A 27,631-nucleotide genomic window follows, 5' to 3' on the forward strand; every position below is an offset into this window, starting at 1 on the left:
ATAAGGCTGAATATTTTGGCCTAAATTTCTGAGATACCAGGTGCTGGAAGTATTAAAACAAACCAAAATGGAAAGGAATATGAAAATGAATATATATATATATGTATAACTGAATCACTTTGCTGTACAGCAGAAGCACTTTACAACGCTGTAAATCACTTTACAGTAAAAGTGTAAATCACTTTACAACACTGTAAATCAACTACACTTCAATAAAATAAAAATTTTTAAAGACACAGTTCAATCTTTCTCTAGTTAGTCAAACATATATGTTTAGTGTATGTGTGTAACTGTGTAATGGATTATATTATACGTGTATATTAGGGCTTATTGAAAATGGGCTATTAAGAAATAAAATCAAGTAAATAAATGAAACACTCTGTCTTATGGGCCGATCCTTTGAGAATAAAAATGTCATTGAAGGTAAATTTTTAGCCTCCCATAAGCTTTACCGTGTATAACTCTTTTATGTTGTTTTGAATTATGAGGACATAAGCTTGGTTATTATATAAAAATGTAAAGAAAATTTTATCTAATAAAAGCCATAAATGATTAAATCACAACGTGCATTTAGATGGTTTTCACGTAGCAGAATATGTACATCTTATTATGCTAAATTGAATGCAAGCTCCTAGACAACACAGAGAACCCATTGCTTCATAAACATTAAAATTAATCAGGATGATATGTTGCACCTTGAATACATACAGAAGTATCTGTCATGTGTCTATGAATATCTCAGTGTCTAATATTGAGTACAATGAGAATCTCATAACAGAGTTTCTGATAAAGAATTGTCCATAATCAGGTTATTTATTTTTCCATTAGTAGCTGAATGATAGGAAAAAGCAAAGGCAGTTGAAAAAACATTGAACAATAGTAAGTTTCCTCACTCATATTTGACAGTGGGAGACACACACACACACACACACACACACACACACACACACTGACAAGTCATCAATCTTTTCTTTCTGCCATGTGTGGACAGTGGAGTTTCTTAACCTGCAATACAAGATCATGAGTAGAAATAAAAATTACATTTTTTGCCTTAAATTCTAATTAAAGTTTGCATTTCCTCCAATTATTAGCGTACAGGAAAAAAAACACCACCACACCAACACCATTAGCAGTACAATAGAAATCAGGTATTTTCATATCACATAATAGTGGTTGCAAATGTCTGTTACTACTTTGAAATTATTATAGTTATGATGAGTGGTTGCAATTATTATTTAAGCAATAATTTTAAAAGTACACTTATTACTATAGCACACATTTATTTTTAAACATTTTGATTATTGCACTTCAGTACAATTTTCTCCATTGTATACTTACGAATTTTACTTTACGCACTTAAAAACATTATTCTGAGAAGGAAACCATAGACTTCAACAAAATACAAAGGAGTCTGTGTCAAAAACGGAAAAATGTCCTCTCGAGCATCTCACGTCCTAGTGCCCAGAATCTGTGCGTGTGTTAGCTCACATGCAAAAGGGACTCTGCAACGTGATCGAGGTAAGGGCACTGAGACGGGGAGATTATGCTGGAGTGTGTATCTAAGTGAGCTCAGTGTAATCACAGTGTCCTTGTAACAGGAAAGCAGGAGTGAAAGTCAGAGAGAGGAGGTGAGAAGCTGTCACCAGAGGTTGCAGTTACGCACTTTGAAGACAGAGGAAAGGGCCTCGAGCCAAAGAATGCAGGCAGCTCCTGGGAGTTGGAAAAGGCGAAGAAAACCAAGTCTCTCCAGCCTTCGAAGGAATGAAGCCTGATGACAGCTTGACTTTAGCTCAGCGAGACTCATTTTGGACTTCCGACCTCTACAACTGTAAGAATAGAATTTGTGTTGTTTCAGGTCACCACGCTTGTGAGAGTTTGTTACAGCAGCAGCGGGACACTAATGCATCATGGCGCCAGTCAGGAAGTCCCAAGGGTGACGTCGGCCAATGTTCCTATGACTTAGGGGAAGTGCTTTCCCTGTTTCACATAGGAATATGGTCTTGGTCAAACAGACTACCACTAAGAACAAGTGCTTTGTTTTCCTGGAAACATTCCAGTATTAAAATATTTTTAAGGTTTTGGCACATTTACGTTGGCCTTACACCAAAAATAAAAAAGTAGACATATTTTGTTTTGTTTTTAAATTCATTTATTTATTTATGGCTGCGTTGGGTCTTCGTTGCTGCGCGCGGGCTTTCTCTAGTTGTGGCGAGCGGGGGCCACTCTTCGTCGCGGTGCGCGGGCTTCTCTTGTTGTGGAGCACGGGCTCTAGGCGCGCGGGCTTCAGTGGTTGCGGCGCGTGGGCTCGGTAGCTGTGGCTCACGGGCTCTAGAGCGCAGGCTCAGTAGTCGTGGCGCACAGGCTTAGTTGCTCCGTGGCATGTGGGATCTTCCCGGACCAGGGCTCGAACCCGTGTCCCCTTCATTGGCAGGTGGATGCTTAACCACTGTGCCACCAGGGAAGCCCTATTTTCTGTTACTTGGGAATAATCATTGCTTTTCAAATCTCAAACTGAATATATCTCAGACCTACTACTGACACAAACAGCATTCTTTACTCAAAGGCAATTTATTTTTTTTTTTACAGAAAGTAATTTTAAAAGCCTTGATAGCCATTTGAATATAATCATAGCAATTTTTTTCAGCTGGGAAAATTCCACAGTGTTTTGATGCTTTATACATTCCACACAGAATTGCAATAACTTATTGAAGACCATGACCTGGACTGCCCTTGCCACCCTTCAGAGCACATTAACCCATACAATGACCATTACCTAAGACTATATAATAAATATAAGTCTGCAGCCACCCACTGGAAGGACATATTCCTTGCCCTCACTGCCTTGATATACGTGAGATAAATCCATACTGGTTGCTAAACTTTAACATTATTTGTATTTATAGATTATTTTGCATTACATTATAGTGTTTCTTATCCACCTACTAGTATCAAAAAATCACTTATCTCTTTTACAAAAGCAACTGGAGGAAACAGCATAATTTTGATAATGGAAATGTCCTTGTTTTATGCGTTAGTGTAGCTCTTTGTGGAAACAGTTCAAAGGCTATTCAATCATTTGTAAACAACATCTTTATAAAGCTAGAGCTACTATTGCTGATTTAACTCATTTGAAATCACATTGTTATGATAACTGGTCCCTGGCAGTCAACGTTTTTTTATACAATATGTGGGAAGGAAATTATTCTTTAATGACATGGGTTAATTGTATGTGTATACGTTTTGAAATCATTCCAATAAATCACAGGTTCCAAATTGGCCTAGTGATGTAAACCTTTTTGTATTCAAGGTAATTCTATCGACCCCAAGTTCATGGCATGAATTCTACATATATAAAAGCTTTATAAATTATATTCCTGTTTGTTTTTAAGCCAGTATGAGAGATCTGATAGCTTTGGGATATGTTCAAGGGCTCAAGGCCAGATTTCCTAGTTAGCCCTTAGTTCTTGAGCAAAAGCCTTATTATCGATGATCACATCGACCTTCTTTGCCTGGGAACGCTCACCACTCTTCATACAAATTACGAAAACTCTGCTAAAAAGGTCAAGCATGAGCCGTGTCCGTCTGAATCACTGAGTAGCGATGCTGAAAGTGATGTTAGAGGTTCAACCAATGCATTGCATTTACACTTGAAGAAACGAAAATGTACAGAGGTTAAGAGACCTCTGTATGAATGAACATAGCACAGGCGAATCTAGGAAGGAGGGGTTTCTGCCTTCTGATGCCATATTCATTCCAGTAGATCATATTAGTTTACCTTCAGATCAACTCAGTCTAATGTATTTGACTCAGTATAATTAAACACCTTTATGTGTCAGGAATTGTGCTGCAGGATAGAGACAAAAGAATAAAAGATATTACGTACTCTTAAGGAGAAAGGAATATGTAAATAAATAGATGGTATTAATTAGAAATCGGTGCCGTAATAAAAATAGGAGTTCAAAGAAAAAAGAAGTCAGCTCAATTCAGGAGTCAGTGAAGGCTTCACGGAAGAGTTCATTCCTGAAATGACTTTGAAGGGAGGTCAGTTACTTGTCAAACCAAATGGGAGGGTATCCCTAGGAGAAAGAAAGAGAAAGAGCAAAAGTAAAAGCAAGAAAGAACACATCCCTTTCTGTGAGCTTCCGCAGGCCACCACACGCCCAGCAGGAGAAATTACAAAAGGAAAACAGGAACTTCCTGTGCTCCAGGTGAGACGGCCCCTCCCCAGCCTCCATGGCTCAGTCGGCAGGAATTGCGTGGGTACCACGGTGTCTCCTGTTTTGCGGAGTCAGGAGAGAGACCCACAGAGAGGACAGTTCCAGGGAAGGCTGCCCCTGCCCCGGCATCCACCTTGGTGTTAGAGGAAGTGAACATTGCTCGGCATGCTTCCGGCAGGAGGTGCCCCGGCCCCAAATCTCATAGCCTTACTGCCACGTTGCGCTTGAGACGGTTAGGGTTGATCATGCCACAAATGTCATGTATTTTATCCCTGATCACCTCACTCGCTACATGAAGCCCAAGACTTCCAAATCCACCCTCATCCCTCAGCTTCTCATCCTCATAGAATTCTGTACATTTCCTTCTGGAACTCATGCTGAGTCTACAGCAAAATCTTCCTTGGCCTCAAGAGTGCCGTAGCTAAGTCACACTATGCTGCCACGCAGTTTTTAAAGGTACTCCTCCCTCCCAATGTGAGAGCTTCACATCAAGGTATGCAGGTTGGCTAGAGGGACCCAGTCTGGATTTTAGATTCCCCTGCCCCCTGTGCATAACCCCTTTGGCAGGTGCATAACCCCTTGGGCAGAATGCAACCTACACAGCTGTAAGTGGTGGTTTGGACCTTCGGTCGCTTTTCTGAAAGTTCCCTTTACCCTCTCCCTTTTTTTTAAGATACTGGACATAAACTTTAATAATTATTTCCAACATGCTCCAAAAGATAAAAAACTATATGAGCCGAAAATTGAACATTACAAGTATCGAATGGGAATTCTAGGACTGAAAAAAAAATGGAAAAAAGTGAATACTCATGGGTAGATTTAACAGCAGATTTTTTTAAAATTGGAGTATAGTTGATTTACAATGCTGTGTTAGTTTCAGGTGTACTGAAGTGAATCAGTCATACATACCTGGAGAAAACCATAATTCAAAAAGATACATGCATCCCAATGTTCATTGCAGCACAATTTACAATAGCCAGGACATGGAAGCCACCTAAGTGTCCATCAACAGAGGAATGGATAAAGAAGATGTGGTACATATATACAATATACATGTATACAATGGCATATTACCTTCTCCCTTTAAGGATTGTTTCTTTTGCAACCCTTTTAGAAGAATCTGTTTTTCTCTCCACTCTCTGTTTAATAATTGCCATAAAGGACCGTAGCTGCTCACCAGCCAAAGACCATGAGATACAGAGTGAAGTAAGTCAGAAGGATAAAAACAAATACCATATGCTAACACATATATATGGAATCTAAAAAAAAAAAAAAAATGTCATGAAGAGATTAGTGGTAGGATGGGAATAAAACACAGACCTACTAGAGCATGGACTTGAGGATATGGGGAGGGGAAGGGTAAGCTGGGACCAAGTGAGAGAGTGGCAGGGACATATACACACTACCATATGTAAATTAGATAGCTAGTGGGAAGCTGCCGCATAGCACAGGGAGATCAGCTCTGTGCTTTGTGACCACCTAGAGGGGTGGGATAGGGAGGGTGGGCGGGAGGGTGACGCAAGAGGGAAGAGATATGAGAACATATGTATATGTATAACTGATTCACTTTGTTGTAAAGGAGAAACTAACACACTATTGTAAAACAGTTATACTCCAATAAAGATGTTAAAAAAAAACAAAAAAAACCAAAGACCATGAGAAATAGCAGAATCAGAATTGGGCTTATTACTTGTTGCACGGGAGACCAATGCCGTGGGAAACAATGGGGAATCTCAGTAAGAGAATATTATGATGGGATTGTTATAGGATTGAGGCTTGTGTTACGTCATTTTGAAGAGGAACAGAGAAGTGCGTTTAGCCCTGGATTCTATGATTTTTGTATCTGCATTTTTATCTAGGAGGTAGGTGGAATGGAGTGAGTTAAAGCTGTCATTGATCATGGAAATAGCAGTCATTCCCTGGGTAGCGCACAGAGGGGGAGGCTTGGCTGTTTTTGTTATTTGCACAGTGTCCTTCTATTTTCCTAAGATCAGAAATGATAAAGGAATAGTCAGCTTTGCTCACTCTATCACAGTCATTCACAGAGTGACTTTGGCTGATGTGGATGTTCTGTGAAATTGTTTGTATTAAGGAAGAAAGAGCATAGCCTTGCCATAAGCATCAGGTCAGCACACAGCTAACAGTTGTCAGGATTTCTTCTTTGCTTTCTCAGTAGGCATCCTTGTCAGATCTTTTTTTTCCTCCCATAATGGAAATACTTTAATGTTTCATGACTCAGTATGGTATTTGCTGCAATTTTTAAGAAGGTTAAGAAAGTTGATTTCTATTCTTACTTAAGAATTTTTATCATAGATGGGTATTAAGCTAACCCATCACACAATAATGGTTGATGGACAGAAACATAAGACTGACATGAAGGCCTGGATGACCATCTCTAATTTGTCCTATTTCCTAGGCCTCCTTATCTTCAGACTCTTCATCCTCTAAACCATCCTCAGCTTAACATTTTAATCACATTTCTAAAATATAAATCATCACATTACTTTAAATCATATTCAGTATAATTCCCTGCTACTTACATAATACATTTCAAAATCCTCTCCATAAAAGTGTCTTTGAGTTATGATCTCCCATTTAAATCTTCAACTGCACCCCTTGTTATCTCCTCATACACCTTTCAATTTATTTATATCTAAATATTCATTAATTTAACACATTTGATCAAGTGCCAAGCAGGGTTCTAAGTATGATGAATACAGCAGTGAATGAAATAAATAAAATTCTTTGCCATTATAGACCTTATAACCCCCAGAGAGGGGGAGACTAAAAAATAACATCTATCATATCTCTCTTTAATGTTTCTTTTAGCCAATGTGACAAACTTTGGAGTACTGGAGAATGACAGTGGATATAATGGGCTTAATGGGACAGTCACACACCAATTGTTGCTGTCTTTACTGGGGCACATCATCAGAGCCCTTCACACTTCTTACAAATGATTTTCTTTTAACTAAGAAGTGGAGAACTCTAGAAGCAATTTGCTTTCACCTGGAAGGAACAGCAGGACTTCATGGCATTTTACATCAGAACTATGTCAATTCTGACTCTTTGCTGTCATTTAATAAGCAGAAACGTGAATCACCTCACCATCCTAAGGACATCTTACTATACTGGTGACATCATACTAATTGGACCTGGAAAGAAAACAATGTAAATATCCTACAATAGATGCTTTAGTAAGATAGAGAGGATGAATCCCTGGTAAACACAGGGGTCTTTCACCTCATTGAAGTGTCTGGGGAGGAGGTGGTAAAAGGGTCTTCAACTTATCACTTTATATCAAATGAAGTACATGTTTCTACTTTACTAAAAGACCACAATGCTTAGTATCATATTTACTAAATAATCTAAAGACTTGTCAGCTTTCAGTGGAGTCTAGATGAGAAAAGACTCTCCAGATGATCCAGGCTGAAGTTTAAGCCGTTCTTCATTTTTGCCTCTACGATCTAACAGATCCAGTGATGATTCAATGCGCTATGAAGACCGTGGCTGACTTTGTTAGGAAAATCACAACAAAGTCTCAGAATTCTGGAGGAAAGCCAAGCAGTTTTGGGAATGTAATTCTCCTTCTGAGACACAGTTCTTGGATTGAACATCTGATCACTGGACCCTGGGAGACATTAAGAACTGAGAAACTCATTATGAGCTCAGCTTTATGAGAGCAACTCAGACTGTAGATTATACACAGTAGCATTCAGTGTTGCCCTGGAATATACTTATCGGAGTATGTCCTGAAAGCCCAAGGAAGTTGCATAAACAGAATGTTCACACTTCTGTTGCTTTTGCTCTTTCCTTATATCCAAGCCTTCATGGGAAGTTCCTATGACCAATTTTTACTGGAGAGTAAGTAATTGGAGTCTGGCTTACAAATAATTTTGCATGATATGCTGGCATTAATTAGAAGTGGACAATGGCAGGAAAGTGAAGATATGGAAGATATGAATAACACTATCAACAAGTGTGAACTAATAGACATCTATAGAATGCTGTACCCAACAACAGAAAATAGATTCTTTTCTATTGTACATGCAGGAATCATCTGGTTAGACCACAGTAGGGAGGATTATTCAAAATATCTCACTAAATACCATAAAAACAAAGCATTAAAATCAAATGTGGTATATCTCACACCAAACACAAAAATTATTTTGATAGGGATCAGGTACCAAAGCATTAAACCCAGAGCCATAAGTCTTCTAGAAAACAGGAGATTATCTTTGAGAACCTGGCATCAGCAAAATTTCTTGGAGAGAACATAAAGAGCACTGACCGAAACCTTGAAAATTAATTAATTACATTCCATAAATATTTAAAATTTCTGCTCCTCAAGATACCACTAATAAAATAAATAAACAAGTCACAGACTGAGGAAAAATATTTATAACACATATGACAAATGTTTTGTACCCATAAAGAACACGTACAAATCAACAGTAAAAATATGAACATCCCAATTTTTTAAATGAGCCAAAGATTTGGACACTTTGCCACAGAAGATGTATTAATGCTCAATAAACACAGGAAAGAATACTTAACATCTTTAGTCTTTGGGAGTTTGCAAATTAAAACCATAAATGAACTACCATTCCATACCCACTAGAGTAACTAAAATCGAAAGGACTAACTTCACTGCCTACTGGTAAAGAGGTGGAACCATTGGTAATGGCTCCTTGGATTTCCTTGGAGAACTAGTGCCCTGCGCTCTCAGGCCATGTGTTTTGGGTAGAGTGGAACCTACCTGTACTTTAGGACAGGCAGATCTGAGCCTGGCCAGCCAGGATCACAGCAGATAATCAAGAAACATTACCAGATCTAAGCAGGCTCAGCTAAAGTAAGTCGGCCTTGGATCTTTGTAGTTCTTGGGAAAGAAATGTGTTTGGTTTTTTGTTTTGTTTTGTTTGGGTTTGGGTTTTGGTTTCTGTATTGTCACCAGATCTGGCTGCTTATAAACCTGGTACAATTGGTGGTCATTGTGGTCATCATCCTAGGAGCATCTTTGTAAAAAGAAAGATAACAGAGTTATATGGCACTGTGACGGAAAGACAGATTATTTAGGTACCAAATCCAGCATGCTCTAACCCTGGACTTGTCGGTTAGGAAAGTCAATAAATTCCCTCCTTCCTCAAGTGTATCTGAATTCTATATTTCATTTGCAACTTAAAAAAAAAAACTTCATTAAAACAGAAGTAAACTAGATTTCATATTTTATTTGCCATTAAGCAAAATCAATCTAGAATATACGTTAGAAACCCACCTGTGTATTATATTCTTTCTGGTGCAAGATGGGGGGGTCATTAATTTTTTTTGCCTTATAAGTAAAATACTTCAAAAAGTATAAAATACTTCTTATAAAATGACATGATATACTATACTATGCTATACCAATTTTAATCTGAGACTTCACTTCTGGGGAAAAAAAAAATAGTAGTTAAAATGAATGTGCCCACTTGATTAAACTACAGAGGAACAAGCAGTGCCACAAAAAAATGAAAATCCATAATCTAAAATGATTAGAATGGAGAATGAACAGGATATTGTGGTGTGCCTTACTTTTCAGGCAGAAAAAGTCAAAGTATAATCAAATTATCCTATCCACTGGTCAAATGAAATCGCTGGGTTTAGAAAAATCCAATTCTAGAAAAGTCCGAAAATGTCTGCAGATGACAAACTGATATAGGGGCCGTGCAGAAATTTTACAGGGAACGTTCATCAAGAAAATATTTACTTAAAATCATGTAATAGTTGTATTTACCATCTATTATAAATACATTTTCAAAGTAAAAATTATGCGTGACAGTCAGCCCATCAAATAAGTCAATCAGTCAACTGAGTATAGTCCAAAATCCACAACAATCAGACCTAAAATATAATAAATAAATATAATCAATGATGTTATTTTGAAAAAAAATTTAAAGGAGAAAACAAATTAGGCTGAAATTTTAATACTAAAGCACAGTAACAGTCTTCAGTTCATAGTATATCATCCTTGTATACATATCATCCTTGGATCTGAAATTTCTCTTGTTTGGATTCTAAATCAGGTATCCATCTCAGAAGATTTTAAAAAATCTTTTAATTAGATTTTAATAATAATACCTGCTTTTGTTAGACACTTACTATTATTAAGCACTATGCTATTTCTTTGAATGCATTATTATGTGTAATCCTTACAATAACCCCATGTCATAGATTTCATTAAGGTCACTGTAAATCTGAGGAAACTAAAAATTACTAAAGTCAAATCAAAACAAACAAATAGCACACATGGCATTTGGTCTGTCTCATTTCAGACCCCACGCACAAGCCAAATAGCAGGAAAAAAACATTTGAAATGAATTCAGACCCAAAGAGTGAAGTAAATGATTCCTAAATTTAGGAACTACAGAAATAAAGCTATACTGCTTTAAAGAAAGCCCCTTTCTCAAGTTTATGTAACTGGTGTTAGCTCAGTTTTAACAGATTTCTCTCTTGGGAAATGTAATCTGTATATATATAAAATCCTTGAAAAATCAAGTGCTGATATTTTGTGCAACTCCTGTGGGAGAAATGAAGCTCAACTCCCATTTTAAACAGAATTTGTGAAAATCCAGGGGGAGATCAAGATGCAGAGGAGAAGGACATGGAGCTCACCTCCCTCCAAGAACACATAAAAAGTACTCTACATATGGAATGATTATCACTGAAAACGAATTGGAAACTGGCAGAGGACTCCTGTACAACCAAGGCTGCAAGGAAGAGCCACACATAATCAGGGAGGAAGGAAAGAAAAGTAATCAACTCGAGACCTGTGCCCTTGGGAGGGGACTCAGAAGAGGAGGGGGACGACACCCGGAGAGGTCCTCTCTGGGAAGTGAGCAGCTCCAGCCACATATTGGGTGCCCCAGCCCCGGGGTCTGACACCAAGAAGATGAGTCCACTTAGCTGGTTAGAGAACCAGTGGGACTGACAGCATGGCTGACAGAAACCTAGACTCCACTTGAGAAGAGCACACACGCTTGCTTGCTGAAACAAGGCTGAGGAAACAGAGTGAAACTGCCTGGGGCTCTGACTAGTTTTCCACAGTCACCCTGGCACAAGCCACAGCTGGAGCGGAGTTGCCCACTCTGGCCCCACGGGCTTCTTAAAGCAGCACATTTTTCAGCAGAAACTTGCCAGGCCAGAAAGGAGTGGCGTGATAGCTATTTAAAGTGCTGAAAGGGAAAAGTCTGCAAACTAGGCTACTACACCCAACAAGGTTATTTCTCAGAACCACAGGAGAGAGAAAGCACTTCTCAGACAAGCAAAAACTCAAAAAGTTCATAAGTACTAACTTACCCTGAAAGAAATGTTAAAGGGCCTTCTCTATGTGAAAAAGAAGTGAGTATCTATAGGCAAGGAAAAATCCCACTAGTAAAGGAGAATATATAGTAAAGCCTGAGTATCAATCATTGAAATAAGCTGGTATGATGATTAAAAGATTAAAAAAAAGTATAAAATAAACTATAACTACAATAAACTGTGATGGGGTAAACATGAAGATGTAAACTATGACATCAAAAACACAAAATGTGGGTGATGGGATTTTAAAAATGTAGATCTTTTAGAATGGGTTTGTACTTAAATGACTGCCAGTTTAAAATAAGTAGATATATTGGGCTTCCCTGGTGGCGCAGTGGTTGAGAATCCGCCTGCCGATGCAGGAGACACGGGTTCGTGCCCTGGTCTGGGAAGATCCCACATGCCGCGGAGCAACTAAGCCCGTGAGCCATGGCCGCTGAGCCTGTGCGTCCGGAGCCTGTGCTCCTCAACGGGAGAGGCCACAACAGTGAGAGGCCCGCATACCGCAAAAAAAAAAAAAAAAAAAAAAAAAAAAAAAAAAAAAAAAAAAAAAAAAAAAAAAAATAAGTAGATATAGGGCTTCCCTGGTGGCGCAGTGGTTGAGAGTCCGCCTGCCGATGCAGGGGACGCGGGTTCGTGCCCCGGTCCGGGAGGATCCCACGTGCCGCGGAGTGGCTGGGCCCGTGAGCCGTGGCCGCTGAGCCTGCGCGTCCGGAGCCTGTGCTCCGCAACGGGAGGGGCCACAACAGTGAGAGGCCCGCGTATCACAAAAAAATAAATAAATAAAAAATAAAATAAAAAATAAAATAAAATAAGTAGATATAGTTATAGGTCACTATATACGAACCCCATGGTAACCACAAATCAAAATCCTACAATAGATACACAAAAACTAGATAAAAAGGAATATAAGCACACCACTAACGAGAATCCACAAACCACAAGGGAAGAAGCCAAAAGAAGAAAAGAGAAGAAATACAAAAACAACCAGAAAACAAGTAGCAAAATGGCAATAAGTACATATCTATCAATAATCACTTTAAGTGTCAATGGACTAAATGCTCCAATCAAAAGGCATAGGGTGGTTGATTGGAAAAAAAAAACAAAACCCATCTGTATGCTGCTTACAAGAGACTCTTTTTGTTGCTTGGAATAGCTTAGCACACCCACCTTGATGACCACCATTCTCAGAGAAGACTCTCCAGGTAAAGGTCTGGCTGTACAGTGTAACTAATTAAAACTTGGTAAGAAGGAGGACAGTTTCTTACAGAAATAACTACCCCAAGATAACTTGCCACAAACAAATAAGCATATCTTATAAGTTTTTCAATTCTGGGGAGAAGGGGGTCATGAGAATCAGACATTATTTAAAATTCTTTCACTTTTGTTTACAAAAGCAGGACTTATGAAATCATTTTTGGTTAAGAAAGAACTTCCTTATATATCCAGAAAAATAGGGTTAGGGTTAGGGTTAGAGTTAAAAAGGACAAAATCATAAATATTTCAAAAAGGTAACCACAATAAATTTCCCCTCAGCAGTTAATTCACTGATGAATTGCTGTCCTTCTGGATCTGGTTACTAGCTGGAACCAAAACTGAGTTCTGAATATCCTGACTCAGTGATACGGTCTGAAAGCTGTCTAAATGATGTCTACTCAGAAGCCTGGACCCAGAGTCTATTCTCTGAATTGTCAACATCAGTGCAAGGTTTTGGGGTTTTTGTGTGTGTTTTTTACAGGTTTATTTATTTATTTATTTTTTGGCTGCGTCGTGTGTTAGTTGCGGCACCCGGGATCTTCACCGCGTCATGCAGGATCTTTTCGTTGCGGCGCACGGGCTCTGTAGTTGCAGCGTGTGGGCTTGGTTACCCTGCGGCATTTGGGACCCCAGTTCCCCGACCAGGGATCAAACCCGTGTCTCCTGAATTGGAAGGCGGATTCTTAACCACTGGACCACCAGGGAAGTCCCATTCCAAGGTTTTAAGTTACCTAATAATCTTGGAAATTATCCTCAAGCTGACATATGACAAAACATGAGTAGTCTTGAAAAAAAGCTAATCAAAAAACTGATTCAATTGAGATGAACAAAGTCTAATCTTTTATCATCATAAATATTATGTAAGAGTAAAGTTAGCCTATTTGATCAGTAAACCTATTTAAGTTTAGAGAAAGCAAACTCAAATAGGATAAAACAGAAGCTTGTTTTATACTTAACAGTGATGAATGAGAAGACATAGCTTGCTTTTTACTAAACTAAAATTATTAAACTGGTCTTGTTCGCCACAGAGTTATCTTAATTATGTTAGCCTGGAATCTCAAAACATTTTTGAGATAGTTTTTGAAGGAAAACACATTTTAGATTTATTCCAGCCTTGGACTGGGATAGGATGACCTTTGTGAGCTCGAGTCATTCCTCAGGCCAGCAGTTTGTCAGGTCTGCCTGGTACGAGTGAGTCCTCATTGATTAAAACCAGTGAGCTTGAATTTTTTTCCTCACCTTCTACCAGAAAATTAAGGTTACACCAAATTTTTTGTTATTATTTTAAGGATGTAACTTCTGTCATATATTAATATTGCCTTTTAAATAGAAATTGTTATTTCATGTTTGTAATATAGCCAATGGAATTAGAATGACATATCAAACCTGAAAGAGACAAATTAATTCTGACTAAATGAAGTGGGTTCTCTAAAGTTCAGGGCACCATGCCCTAGATTGTCCTAGATTGCAACAGGGGGACATTTAGCTCTGCACCTGCATTTAATATGTTCTGCTACCAAGAGAGAAGTTTTTATTTAATTTGTGGAAATTAACGTCAAAAATAAAAGAAGTAAAAGTAAACGTAAGGTTTATAACAGATATATTCATTATTGTCTCTTGATATGGGAACATATGTATATGTATAACTGATTCACTCTGTTGTAAAGGAAAAACTAACACACTATTGTAAAACAGTTATACTCCAATAAAGATGTTAAAAAAAATTATTGTCTCGTAAATGAACTCTTTATAGAGTAGAATCCACAATATACTCAATTTAGGTTCATTCAAATCTAGTAAATACACGGTAGAAATAGGCACCATCAGAGATAACAGAAATATCAAAGATGAAAAAGCAGAGAAATGGTCTATCAGTGACAAGCAGGAGGCTTTACCCCCAAAGGAAACAATGCATTCGTCTGTGCATTATCCAGGAATCTTGTCACAAGTCAAAGAAAACATGTCACCTGTGAGTCTAAACAAATAGCACCAAAAAATTCAACTACATTTTGGTCTACCAGAAATAAACATGGAACTTCTCACGTCATCTGCCTTGAAATCATGCAGAGTATCATTTCATACTATAGACACAAGCGGATGAGAGTCTTTACCTTTTCTTTAATGAGGAGACTGAAAATGCTCTTCATCAAGTTTGAATATTCCACTTCTAAAATTCATAGATAAGGCATAGTGACTTGTCAGGATGTTTGGGCTGGATGAAATAAAATGCTGCCATCTTCAGCATTTCTCACTGTTGTTTGGTTTTGCTTTCCTGAGATTCTAAGTATCAATGCTTTGACAATAGCCGAGAGATGGGAGGAAAGGACTTGTCCAAAAAATGTCATCATTGCCACCACTCCAACCTATAATGTATCTTGAATTCAAAACATACTCGCGTGGGTTAAAATAACTTTCTAATTCCTTTCCAGAATTACCAGTAACGCGAGGAAAGGCACAATAACTTATTGCTGGCTCATGGTGACTTCAGTAATGGAGGCTTTGCCAGAATCAATATTTTGAAATGTTTCCTTGTTTGGCCCTCTGAAGATGTCCAGCTGGCAGTGAATGACAGCAGTAAGGATAGGTGAAAGAATGGATTTCTTCTGAAAAGTAGAAGAGAGGCAATTATGAAAGAGAATACTGGAAAAACCACAGGAGTATTCTCAGGCCGATCAATTATAGGAAGAACGACATGATTTGAGGATCTGGAAACAGATTTGCTCAAAATTGTCCATGATTACGTACCCACTTGCAAAGTCCTCAGGGTCCACTCCCTGCCCCGCCCAAGGTACGTCAGAGTTTGAAGACTGTAAACCTAACTTGCTGAAATGACTTTAATGGGATCTCTTTAACTTCCTAAAGGACCTTTAATAATGTGACCTCTTTAAAAGGGATATAATCCAGATGTATTGATAACTGCATCAAGATTCAATTGGAAACTTTGTGAAAATTGACAGCTTATTTCTAAATGTATATGGAAATTTAAAGGACCAAGAAGATCCAAGGCAAACTTGAAAACAAAATGTAGAGGAAATAGAGGACTTAAACTATTGAATTAAGACTTATGAAAGAGCAACGATAATTAAGACAGTGTAGCAAGGGCAGAAGAATAAACAGACCGATGGGACGGAAACAAATCCATACACATGTACAGTTGCCTGATGTAAAAGAAAGACAACAATCTGGTACAGTGAGGAAACGGATGGGTTTTTGGAAATGATGCTGTGCAATTGTGTCAGCAAGGACAAAACAAACATTATATCTTGACCCCCAACCTCACACCACACACTACAGTCAGTTCCGGATGAAAATGAAAGATAAAAATATAAAGTCTGCAGAATGAAACACAGGAGAATATCTTCAATAACCTTGGGGAAGGCAAAGATTTTTTAAACACAATACCCAAAGTGCTAACTCGAGGGGAAAAACGATGTAAATAGGACTATGTTAAAATGATCACTTCTGTTCGTCAAAAGAATTCTTGAGGGAGTGAAACGGCAGTGCACAGAGTGTACCCAACAAATGTGTGTATGCAAAATATGTAAAGTGCCCCCCAAAACAACAATATAAAGGCAAAAACCTATAGGCAAAAGAATTGAATAAGCACTTTCATGCGACCAGTGAACATACGAAGACTCCCAACTTCATTTGTCAATTAAGGAGATGCAAGTTATAACCATGATGCAATGCCACTTAAACAACAAACTCCAAGAAGACTAAAATAAAAAATATAGACAGAATCACGGACATAGAGAACAGAATGACGGTTGCCGGAGGAGGGGACTGTTGGGGGAGAGATGGACTGGGAGGCTGGGGTCAGCAGATGTAAACTTCTATGTATAGAATGGAGAAACAAGGTCCTACTGTACAGCACAGACAACTATATTCAATATTCTGTGAGAAACCATATGGAAAAGAATGTTAAAAGAAGAATGTATATATATGTATAATCGAATCATTTTGCTGTACAGCATTCTTTAACACAATATTGTAAATCAACTGTACTTCAGTAAAAAGAAATATAGACAGGGCTTCCCTGGTGGCGCAGTGGTTGAGAGTCCGCCTGCCGATGCAGGAGACACGGGTTCGTGCCCCGGTCCGGGAGGATCCCACGTGCCGCGGAGCGGCTGGGCCCGTGGGCCATGGCTGCTGAGCCTGCGCGTCCGGAGCCTGTGCTCCGCAACGGGAGAGGCCACGGCGGTGAGAGGCCCGCATACCGCAAAAAAAAAAAAAAAAAAAAAAAAAAAAAAAAAAAGAAATATAGACAAAACCAGATGTTGATGAGAATGGGATGCAACCTGAACTTTCATACTCTGATGTGAGTGTATAAATTAGTATAATCACTATGGAGGGGTTGTAAGACTTAGCAAATAAAAATATAGAATACCCATTTATGGAAAAATACTTGGCAGTTTATACTAAAGGTGGACATACGTATGGCCAAGTGACAAAGCAATTACTGCTGATTTCTATAACGAATAAAAATAAACCCCTGTGTTCACCATAATACTGTAATGTTCATAGCAGCACTATTTATTATAGCCGCAAACTGAAAACAAACCTAATGCCTGTCAATAATTTAAATGGATAAATACGTTGTGCTATAGTCACGATCTGAAATACTATACAGCAGAGAAATTTAATGACCTTCAAATTTTTCTACTGGTAGATACGAAAAATTCCATAAACACAATGTCTAGTAAATGAAGTCAGGTACAAAACCGTACACACTGTATTATTCCATTTATATAAAGTTCAAAACCAGGTAAAGGTAATCTATGGACTTAGGAGGTGAAGTAGTGGTTACTTTGAGGAAGAACGAGGAAACAATCCATGGGAGGGGGCAAGAAAGCAGCTTCTGGAGTGCTGTTATGATTCTTGATTCAATATGAGTTTAGATGAGTGTTTCCACTTCGTGAAAACTCACCGAACTGTAAATCTGTTAGTCTTTAAAATAAAAATATGTATGGAAGGATTTAAAATACATGAAAACAATAGCATTTATGTGAGGGGTGGGTTGGTATAAACAGAGGTAAAGTACTCTAACATCCTAGCATTCCCCAGAAAGAGTAAAACTACCAAATTAACCAAACCAACTTATTTCTAATAAATAGACTTGACTTGTACAGCTGGTTGAGTTAGGTGACTTTTTATTGTAATTAATATCTATTATATATTCAGCATTAATCTGTCACCTAGAGAGTAGATGCTATCAGAACAAATAGTTCAGGGAAGGGTGTTTAGTGTAGGTGAAAAGATGAAATAAAAATATACCTTTTAGGGTTCTAGGAATAGATTACCTAGTAATTTTCCGAAGACAGCTAACTTGGGCCAAAGGTAATTTTCCCATTCCTGCTTTTAAGCCTTCTGTGTATAAATGGAGCTTTAATGCTCTGGTAGGCTAATGCCCTACTCTACTTTCTTGAATTATTGCTTTGAAATTTATGGCAGATGCTATCACTGATGTTTCTACTTTTTCCATAGTTTATATAGAGTCCTTATTTTTTTTGGTAGGGGAGAGAGGTAGACAGTAATATACTAAAGGAGGTAGACCTACCTCTTAAAGTGCTTCTCAGATAAAGGAGTCCTGGGAATGTTATGTACAGCATAGTGATTACAGTTCAAAATACTATATTATATATTTGAAAGTTGCTAGGAGGGTAGATTTTCAACGTTCTCACCACACACACAAACACGCACAAATTATAAGTGTGAGGAGATAGCTGTGTTAACCGACCTTATTGTGGTAATCATCTTGCAATATAAATGTGTATCAGATCATCACATTTTATGCCTTAAACTTACGCAGTATTATAGGTCAATCATACCTCAGAAAAGCTGAGAACAAAAATAAAGTGCTTCTCTGCTAAGTCCATTATTTCTAAATCTGCTCCTGTTGTCTGTTTTCTCTTCGGACAGTGAGTTACCTTGTTCTGCTTTTTGAAATAGCTAGTAATTTAAAAATTAAATGATGGACATTGTTTGCGGGTGCTATATTTTATTTCATTAAATTCTTTTAAAGGGTGTTGGATTTCCTTCTAGCAGACAGCTTGGTGCTTTGCATTTTTTTAAGTTTGTTAAGACCGATATAAAATATGCTTCACTCTGGTGTTACTGAAAAACCGTAACCTCCCTGGGGTCTCCAATGAAGGTCCCAACTGTTCAGCAAGGACCCCCTTCTCTTGGCCTGTCAAGATTCAGTTGTGTCACTCAGTGCTTTGTGAGCTCTGCGAACTGTTTCATTTAACGCCCCAAATACCCTTTGCCTGGCCTAGTAGAGACCTCCAGAATTCTGCTGTGCGCTGTGTGAGACAGCCTTCCCTGCAGCACTGTCTGCAAAGTGCCTCCAGGAAGATGATGTGGCTTTACTTGTTTGTTTTTCTTCTCTAGGAATCAGGTTCTGCCCTGCCTGTTTCCCAACGTACGGACACTATTGCTTTCTATCGTGTCTCTAGTTTTGTTGTTGTTCATGGCTAAAGGGTAAGTCTCATTCTAGATATCCTACCGTAGTCTCAGAACAGCATTTTAAAATATTTTGAACCCTAATACCTTCCATGGGGCATATACTCTCCAGATAACCCAGGTTTTGTAGAATGGGTATGATCTTGGTTAGTGTAACCTTGATAGGAAGTCAAGAGCAAAGTTACAAAAGTAGAAAAAGAGAATTTCTAATCTGACGGGAAGGGAAGATTCATGCTGAGAACAGTGAGGGGAAAGCAAGAAGCCAGCTTTTGAAAAGGCCTTGAAATAGAGCCGAGTGGGTTGTTTTCGAGTTTTGTCTTGTTCTCTTGCTTTGGGGTTAAGGGTGAAGTGCAGTGGAAAGGGTTTTATCATCTGAACATCTTGATCACGGCAGTGTTTGGGGAAATTGTTCTGATGGTGTTAGGAGAGATAAAATGAACGTGGGGAAGGCGAGGCTTTGCAATGGTGCCAAAGGCAGACTAGGGAGTTCTTCGTCTTGTTACCTCCACAAAAATCTGTCCTAGTATGAAGCCAGGCATCCCGGTCGTTGGATGAATCCTGGGCAAGGCACATGAAACTGACTACAGAAACGTTGATAGCAAACGCCCCTGTACACATAGCTGTGGTTAGGAACGTTTCTGTTTGCTACATGTATGGTTCAAAAGTGTAGCAGAACATTATAAGACAATTCGTGAATCATAAACACAAATTATAATAGGGAAAATTAAATTTCCAGAACTAGTGTCATGGTTTCCTTTGGGACTTATTTATTTCTGTTCCATTTATTATGTTCTTTCTTTCAGATCAATTTCCAAATGTTCTAAGGTCCTGTAAGTTTAACTTGGTGTGTAATAAACAAAAGTTCATTTGTTAACTCCCCCCCCCCAAAATAATATATATATAGTTCTGAACATTAAATTTAATGCAAGGAAGTAGAATTATCTGACAAAATTGAGAACAAGAAGTGGAGAGAGAGGTAGGTCTGCGGTAACAAAGGATCACACACTGGGGTTGGGGGGGTGGGAGCTAAAACAACAGTGATGGTCTCACAGCCCTGGAGGCTGAAGGTCCAAAATCGACGTGTCAGCAGGGGTTGTCCTTCTGAGGACCACGAGGAAAGGGGCCACGCCTGGCCTCTCTCCTCAGCTCGCAGATGGCTGGCTTCTCCCTGCGGCTCCCTCCCCTCTGTGCACGTCTCTATCCAAATCTCCCCTTTTAGAAGGACATCAGCTACTTTGGATTAGGGCCACCTTAACAACCTCCTTTTAATTTGAGTACTTCAGGAAAGACTATCTCCAAACGAGGTCACGCTCTGAGGTAGGGCTTAGGACTCCAAGGCATCTTTTGGGGGTGGGAGGGGAGCAGTTCAAATGGTAACACTTGCCTTGCGGTCGTATAACTCCAATATTCACACGGCCTCCTCCCTCATGCGTGTCTATGTCCAAATTTCTTCTTTTTATCAGGACACTAGTCGTACTGAATTAGGGGCCCACCCTTCTCCAGTAATGACCTCATCTTAACTAATTACATCTGCAATGACCCTGTTTCTAAATAAGGTCATGTTCTGAGGTGCTACAGGCTAGGACTTGTGCACTTGAACCCTAAGCTTGATCACCAGCCCTCCTTATGTTTTTGTTTGTATCAACACATACCTGATGACACCACGGTCTTTGACCACGTTAATCATCAAATTCAGCTTTTCTCAATCTTCCTTTTCTTAATTGGAAAAGTTTTAAAAATAGTGCTTTAAAAAATTCAAACAGGTCTTCCCTGGTGGCGCAGTGGTTGAGAGTCCACCTGCCGATGCAGGGGACAGGGGTTCGTGCTCCGGTCCGGGAAGATCCCACGTGCCGCGGAGCGGCTGGGCCCGTGAGCCGTGGCCTCTGAGCCTATGCGACCAGAGCACACAGGCTCCGCAACGGGAGAGGCCACAGCGGTGAGAGACCCGCGTACAGAAAAAAAAAAAAAAAAAAAAAAAAAAAATTCAAACACTAGAGAAGAATAGAGTGAAGAGTTATTTTCCGAGCTCCCCCCACCTCAAGCCTCAACTCGTAAACTATTAACAGTTGATTATTATCCTTGCTGATATTTTCTATACTGTCTTCCTTCCACAGTTTGCTCTAAGTGGGATTTCTTATGCACACTGTCTCATAGCTCACTATTTCAACTTAACAAGTCTATAAAATTGCCCACATCGGTACATACTGATTTAAATCGTTTTTTAAGGCAGCAGCAAATAATCTTGACTTGTTAACTAGAGTAGCGATCTCGAGGCTGTGACCACGAGATGGCACTAGCGCACAGCCAGCTTTATGGGGAGCGACTCCGACAGATTTGCATGGGAGCGGGGAAAGCCTCTCAGCGCTGACCCCTCCCCAGGGCAGGGTGGAGCCACTCTCCTGCAGGGTGGTGGTGTGGGCATTAGAGAGGGGAGACCCTAGGCCCAGGTAACCCCGAAGAGCCGCAGTGGCTTGGGATCTTTTACAGCCCCAGGGGTGATCTCGCCTACGGGTAGCAGACGCTGTGTGATATTTCACGGGGTATGCAAAGCAGGGAGACTCTAAATGGCTAAACATCTGCTCTTTGGAGCTATATTTCAAATAATCTGATGTGTAAAAATTTGATTTGGGCACCAGTCAGGCTTTTGGGTTACTGGGTCCCAGCCTGCTGTGAGGAAGAAAACAAGATACAACTTTATAGGGGACCACCTTTAACTCTTGTATAACAACTAGCTCCCTACCGAAAAGACATTTTACAATTTCTCTGCCGCAAAAAAATTGCCACAGATCGTTCAAAAGAAAAATTACCAACCAATTTACATCATATATGACAAAAGGCTAATTTTATTAATGTAATCCGGATGGCTAACAATAGTAGGATAAAATGGTAAAGAAGCACAGGCTCCTCGAAAACCCTGAAAAATGACAGCAGCAGGAAGGAATTGGCTGTTAGAAGTGAGGCTACAACTGTGAACCCCCTGGGAAGATGGGAACTGGTGAGTCGTGGGTGGGAGACAGTGGCCTGGGAGGAGGATGTCCGTCTGAGGATCTGGAGAGGTTGTTAACTTGAGCTCTTGTCTCTCTCCTTCAGCTTAGCGACGGGGAGCACCACTGGTGTCCCCGTGGCGTGAGGCCCCAGCAGGGGAGAGGGAGCCCGGCTCACTAAGGAGAGATGGAAACGGGCACAGGATGACAGCTGCCCCGAGGCCCTCGCGCCTCCTGCTCTCCTGTCGGCAGAAATCCTCTGACCCCTGGAGCCTCTCCTCTGTGATTTCACCCTCCGAGTTCTCAAACTTTCCAAGACTGACACCGTTGAGGGTGTGACTTTCCGCATGTCCCCAGGACACATTACAGGACAGGAGAGCTGACTCCATCAGTGAAATGGGGTGCTACAGGTTCAAGGAAAATACACACCTGAGGAGGACGACTCCTCGAACAGAAAGTTAAAAAATAATGAAATTGAACAACACGTGCCACCTTAAGCAGAGTTATTGGAACAGATGAACCAATAATTTTAAATGAGTACAATACATGTTCAAGAGTTGAAGAAGAATAGGGTAATAAAGCAAAGTGATAAACTCTTTTAGAAACAAGTGATACATGATATATATCTGTTAAAAGTGAGGTAGTTAAAATGAAGACACAAGATGGAGTATCTAGCAGGATGATTACATCAAAGAATGAAAGGGTAAACTGGGAGATGAAATTAGGAGTAATCCAAGGGGCAAATAAAGAGACAGAAAATACAGGAGAAAGGCTAAAAGATTGGGAGAACAGAATTATCCATATCCAGATAATACAAATCCCCAAAAGGAACTGAGAGGCTGTGAGTATCAGGACACGTAAGGAAATACTAATACCTAGACACGCTATAGTAAAACTGTAGAAGAGCAAAAGCAGGAGAAATTATGAAAAGATTCCACACAAAAAGTAAACCACCCACAAAGGAACATCAGCCCCAAGTGAGACTTCTCAACAGTAAAACTGGATGCAAAAGACAATGGAGTAATACATTTGTGCTAAAATTTTTTTTAACACTTCTTCCTGTGAGGTATAGCCTACAAACATAGAAGTGCATAAACCGTAAGTGTGACACATGAAGAAAAATTATAAAGTAAACAGCAAGGTAACCACCGCTCAGGTTGAGAATATCACTGGCCACTTAAGAAAGTATATCTAGAAAATGTAGCTCATTTTGCCTGTTTTTGAACATTATAAATGAACTTTACAAATGAGCTTATACTGTATGCATCCTTTTGTCTATTACTTCTTTTATATTACGATTAAAAATTAATCAGTGTTTATCATCACTGCAGTTTGTTAATTTCATTGCTGTCTAGAATTTATCACACTTATTTTTCTATTTTTGTTGATGAACAATTAGGTTTTCTCTAGTTTGGGCCGTTACAAACAGTGCTGTTAGGAATGTTTTCCTATATGTATCCTGAGAGACATGGGCTAGAGTTCCTAGGATATGTGTCTGGGAATATGCCACTGCTGGATTAGACGATGTCCACATTTCAACTTTTCAGATAAAGCGAGAGTGGTTTCCCAAAGTGGATAAACAAACAGAAGCTTGCTCTTTGAGGTCAGGAATAAGACAATGATATCTACTATCACTAGGACCCATACACATTTTTTTCATATTAAAGAGTAGTGTTCTATTCCTATTTACACGTATTTATAAAATCTAAAAAATCTGTGTTTGTAATTTTAACGTGGGAAAATATTTGAGTAGCATTTTTAGAGATGATGATGGAAATATTCAAGTTTTCTATTCCTCTGTCAGTTTTATAGGGTATATTTTTTTAAGAATTTGGCTATTTTATTTAAATTTATTTGGTCATAATATCCTCTTACACTTGCATCATATGAAGTGATATCACCTGTTTCAATTCCAGTATTGGTTAATTGGGTCTACTCTAAATTTTTTGAGTGGTCCTGCAGGAATGTACCAATTTTATCATTCTTTAAAAGGAAACACATTTTTATTTTCCTGTCCTCAATTATGTCTATTTTTTCAATTTCAATAATTTCTGGTCTTCACTCCCCTCCACCTTCTGTTTTGAATTTCCCTTATTGTTCCTTTCCGGGCCTCTTGGTGTAGATTAGCTCATTAAGATTCAGCTGTTCCTCTTTCCTAACATTTATACTGAGGCGCCAATACATACACTAAAGGACCTAACTGCTGCTTCAGATGTATCTCACAAATCTGTAGTATTTTTGTTATCATTTCAGCGCCAAATATTTTCCAATTTCCATATGATTTCTTCTTTAACTCATGACTTATTTGAAAGTGTAATTCTTAATTTCTAATTATATGGGAATTGTCTAGCTATCTTCTTCTTGTTGATTTCTAGTCTAACTGCACAGTGGTTAGAGAACACATTCTGTAGGATTTCAGTCCTTTCAAATTTGTCTGGATTTGCTTTCTGGCCCAAAATATGATCATTTTTGATAACTATTCCATATATGTTGGAAAACACATGTATTCTTGCAAGCACTGGAAGCAGCGTTCTATGAGACCCATTAGGTCAAATTGTGTTGGTGGTCTGGTCTTCCAGAATCATTGTAAATATTTTATCAGCTTGTTCTATTAATTACTGAAAAAGGTAATTTTCATCCAAATCTGTTTGTTTTCTACCATTATTTGAAATTTTATCAGTTTTTCCACTATATACTTGGGGCTATATTACTAGGTGAATATAAGTATATAAATTTAAAATGGAATCTTTTTATCTTTATGAAGTGACCTCTTCTAACTACTATAATACTTTTTGACTTATAGTCTATCTTCTATAACATTAATATGTCTATACTTTTGGTTAGTATTTGTTTAGTATATCTCTTTCCATCTTTGACTTTTAATTTTCCTGTTTCCTTACGTTTCAGATGTGTCTCAATAAACAGAACACAGTTGTATGTTTTAAATCCAATGTAAAATATTCATTTTTTAAATTGCAGGCATTTAGTCCATAATTACTGTTATATGGATTTAAATCTACCACCATATTTTAAAAATTTTCCCTACAGTCCTATGTTTCTTTTTTTTTATTTCATTGCTTTGAGTTATCTGAATATTTTATCATTTCATTTTCTCTACTTGTTTGTATCCTATTCAAAGTCATATACCCTGTTTTCTGTTCTTTTAGTGGTTACCCTAGAAAGTATTCCTGTATTATTATATCAATATCTAATGTTAATCAATAATTTACCCCTACACATGCACACACACATGCCTTAGTACATTTGTGAAAGCACAGGGAAACATCTCTAAAGATATCTCCCAACTCTCTACTGGGTGGCAGGGTGCAGGGGTGTGATATTGGGGGGGAGAAGTAGGCGGCTTCATTCTGCTTTTCACTGTGGTGCATGTACACACTAAATTATGACCAAATATCAGTCTTCACTATTGTACTTTATATATATAGTGCATCACTGTACTCTTACTTTGTATAACTCATTCTTGCATTTGCTACAGTGTATTTTGAACATGGTGCCTTGCCCATAATCAATATTATTTAGGGGTTGAATCTGAATGGGGAAAATACATAATCTTTTATTTTCAAACCCAAATTAAAATGAAAAAAAAAAACATTGAAGATACATGGTTTGTTGGATTGTTGGCAATTTGAAATTAAGAATGGGGTAGGAGCAGGTAGGGAACTTTGTGATCGGTAGAGCAATTAGTAACAGCTGAAATAGCCAGAACAAGAATTTAATGCTTACTGGATTTGCAGTAACACAGAACTCAGGATGATGACTTGCAGGGGGCCGGATTTCAGAAACTGGGTAGAGTGGGTGTTAAGCTGGCTTCACAGGAAACGGTTATCGTACAGAAGTAGGGTGCAAATGTTATGGATTAACCGGAGTTCTCAATAGAGTAGATACTACATAGTAGATACTACAAGGGTGCCCTTCATTGTGTAGAATCACACAGAATGCGCTTTCACACACTTACAAAGCCTTGCCCCTAGATTCAGGGATCTTGTAATCACTCATTCTTGTTTACAAGTTAATCTAGTTTACGGTGGCTATAGTTGTTGATTAAATTCATGCACCTGCACACATATAACCCACTTCACCCACCTGTAGCTCCTTGTCATGCCTGGTTTTCTCCTTTCATTCAGGTGACAAGATTCTCTCCTTGACCAAACTCTACTCAGGCTCCTCTGAACGCTTTTTTCAACTAGGTCTGGAATTTTGGATTTCCTGTTCGTATCTGATTGTTCAATTTTAGCAGGAAAGTCGGTTTAGCCAGAGTCCCCCATCTTCCACATCTGGTCAACCTCCATGTCTGTAACTCATCAGACGCCGGCTCATTCACCATCTTCCAGGTGATGTCTGATCACACCAGCCTGCCTATTTCGAGAGAGTCCTGTTAGGTTGGTGTACCCAGAATGCCCCGTTACCCCTAAGGTTTCCTCTAAGTAATTTTCCATCCACTACCCGCCACCCTGCTCCTGGGCTATAAATTCCCTCCTGTCCCCGTATATTCCGAGTGGAGCCTGTATCTCTCCCCACTGCAGTGATCCTTATACAGATTGAGGAGGAACCCCTGGAATAAAGTCTGCCTTCCCTTTCCTTCAATTTTTTGCCTTTAACGTAGGTCTCTGCTCAACTCTTAACTTTCAAAAGCGGATTCAGAGACCAGCACGTGTGAAACATCTTTCCTGCCTACCCTTCCAGCTTTATGTTTTTCAGAACAGTATGGTACTGGAAACTATTAATTAGGTGTTTTTCTTCATATGTCGCCTTGGAATATGAGCTGAGCTAGGGCAAGAATACTCTTGAGCTAGGGCGTATTCCCAAGGCCTGGCACACAGTAGGAGAGCATTCAGTGTTTGCTGAACGAATATATTGTCCACGGAATCCTCCCAAGTACAGATGGAACGAAGACTCACACATCGTGAGAAGAACACAGAAAAACCGGGTGGAAAGGAGCCTCGAGTGGGCAGAAGGGGCCTTCACGGGTGAGGAAACAGCCTCGGGGGGAACTTCGCTCAGGCGACCCGGAAGCGCGGAGGACAGGCCTGCGCCCGGGGTACGCGGCGGCCCTGGGCGCCACCGTCAGCGGGCGGCGTGCGCCAGGCCGGAGCCCGGTGCCTCCACGTCCGAAGGGGCTGTGCGGCCCGGGAGCTGCGCGCCGGGCAGACGCCCGAGATCCCGCGGGGCCGGGCCACCACAGCCAGGAGCGCCGAGCCCAGGTCGCGGCCTCACGCCCGGAGCCGTTCCGTTCACCCTCGGCCCCGAGCTCCGCCACCCCACCCACGGCGTCCGGCGAACACGCGGGGACCCTGTCTGCGTGGCTAGGGCGTCAGAGTCCGCCGCGGCCCACAAAGGTGAGGTCTTGTTTCC

General features: G+C 39.6%; 1 long non-coding RNA gene across 1 annotated transcript; it reads right to left on the bottom strand.

Moving 5' to 3' along the window:
* Positions 1-785: 785 nt before the first annotated feature.
* On the bottom strand, positions 786-27,617 carry LOC136794340 (uncharacterized). Its single transcript, XR_010840953.1, has 3 exons — positions 27,178-27,617; positions 26,363-26,635; positions 786-4,076 (listed from the first exon to the last, which is right to left on the bottom strand). It is a non-coding gene; the product is annotated as an uncharacterized lncRNA (long non-coding RNA).
* Between the last annotated feature and the right edge of the window lie 14 nt (positions 27,618-27,631).

This window comes from Kogia breviceps, chromosome 6 (genome assembly GCF_026419965.1).
Source record: "Kogia breviceps isolate mKogBre1 chromosome 6, mKogBre1 haplotype 1, whole genome shotgun sequence".
In the NCBI taxonomy this organism is placed as follows: domain Eukaryota; kingdom Metazoa; phylum Chordata; class Mammalia; order Artiodactyla; family Physeteridae; genus Kogia; species Kogia breviceps.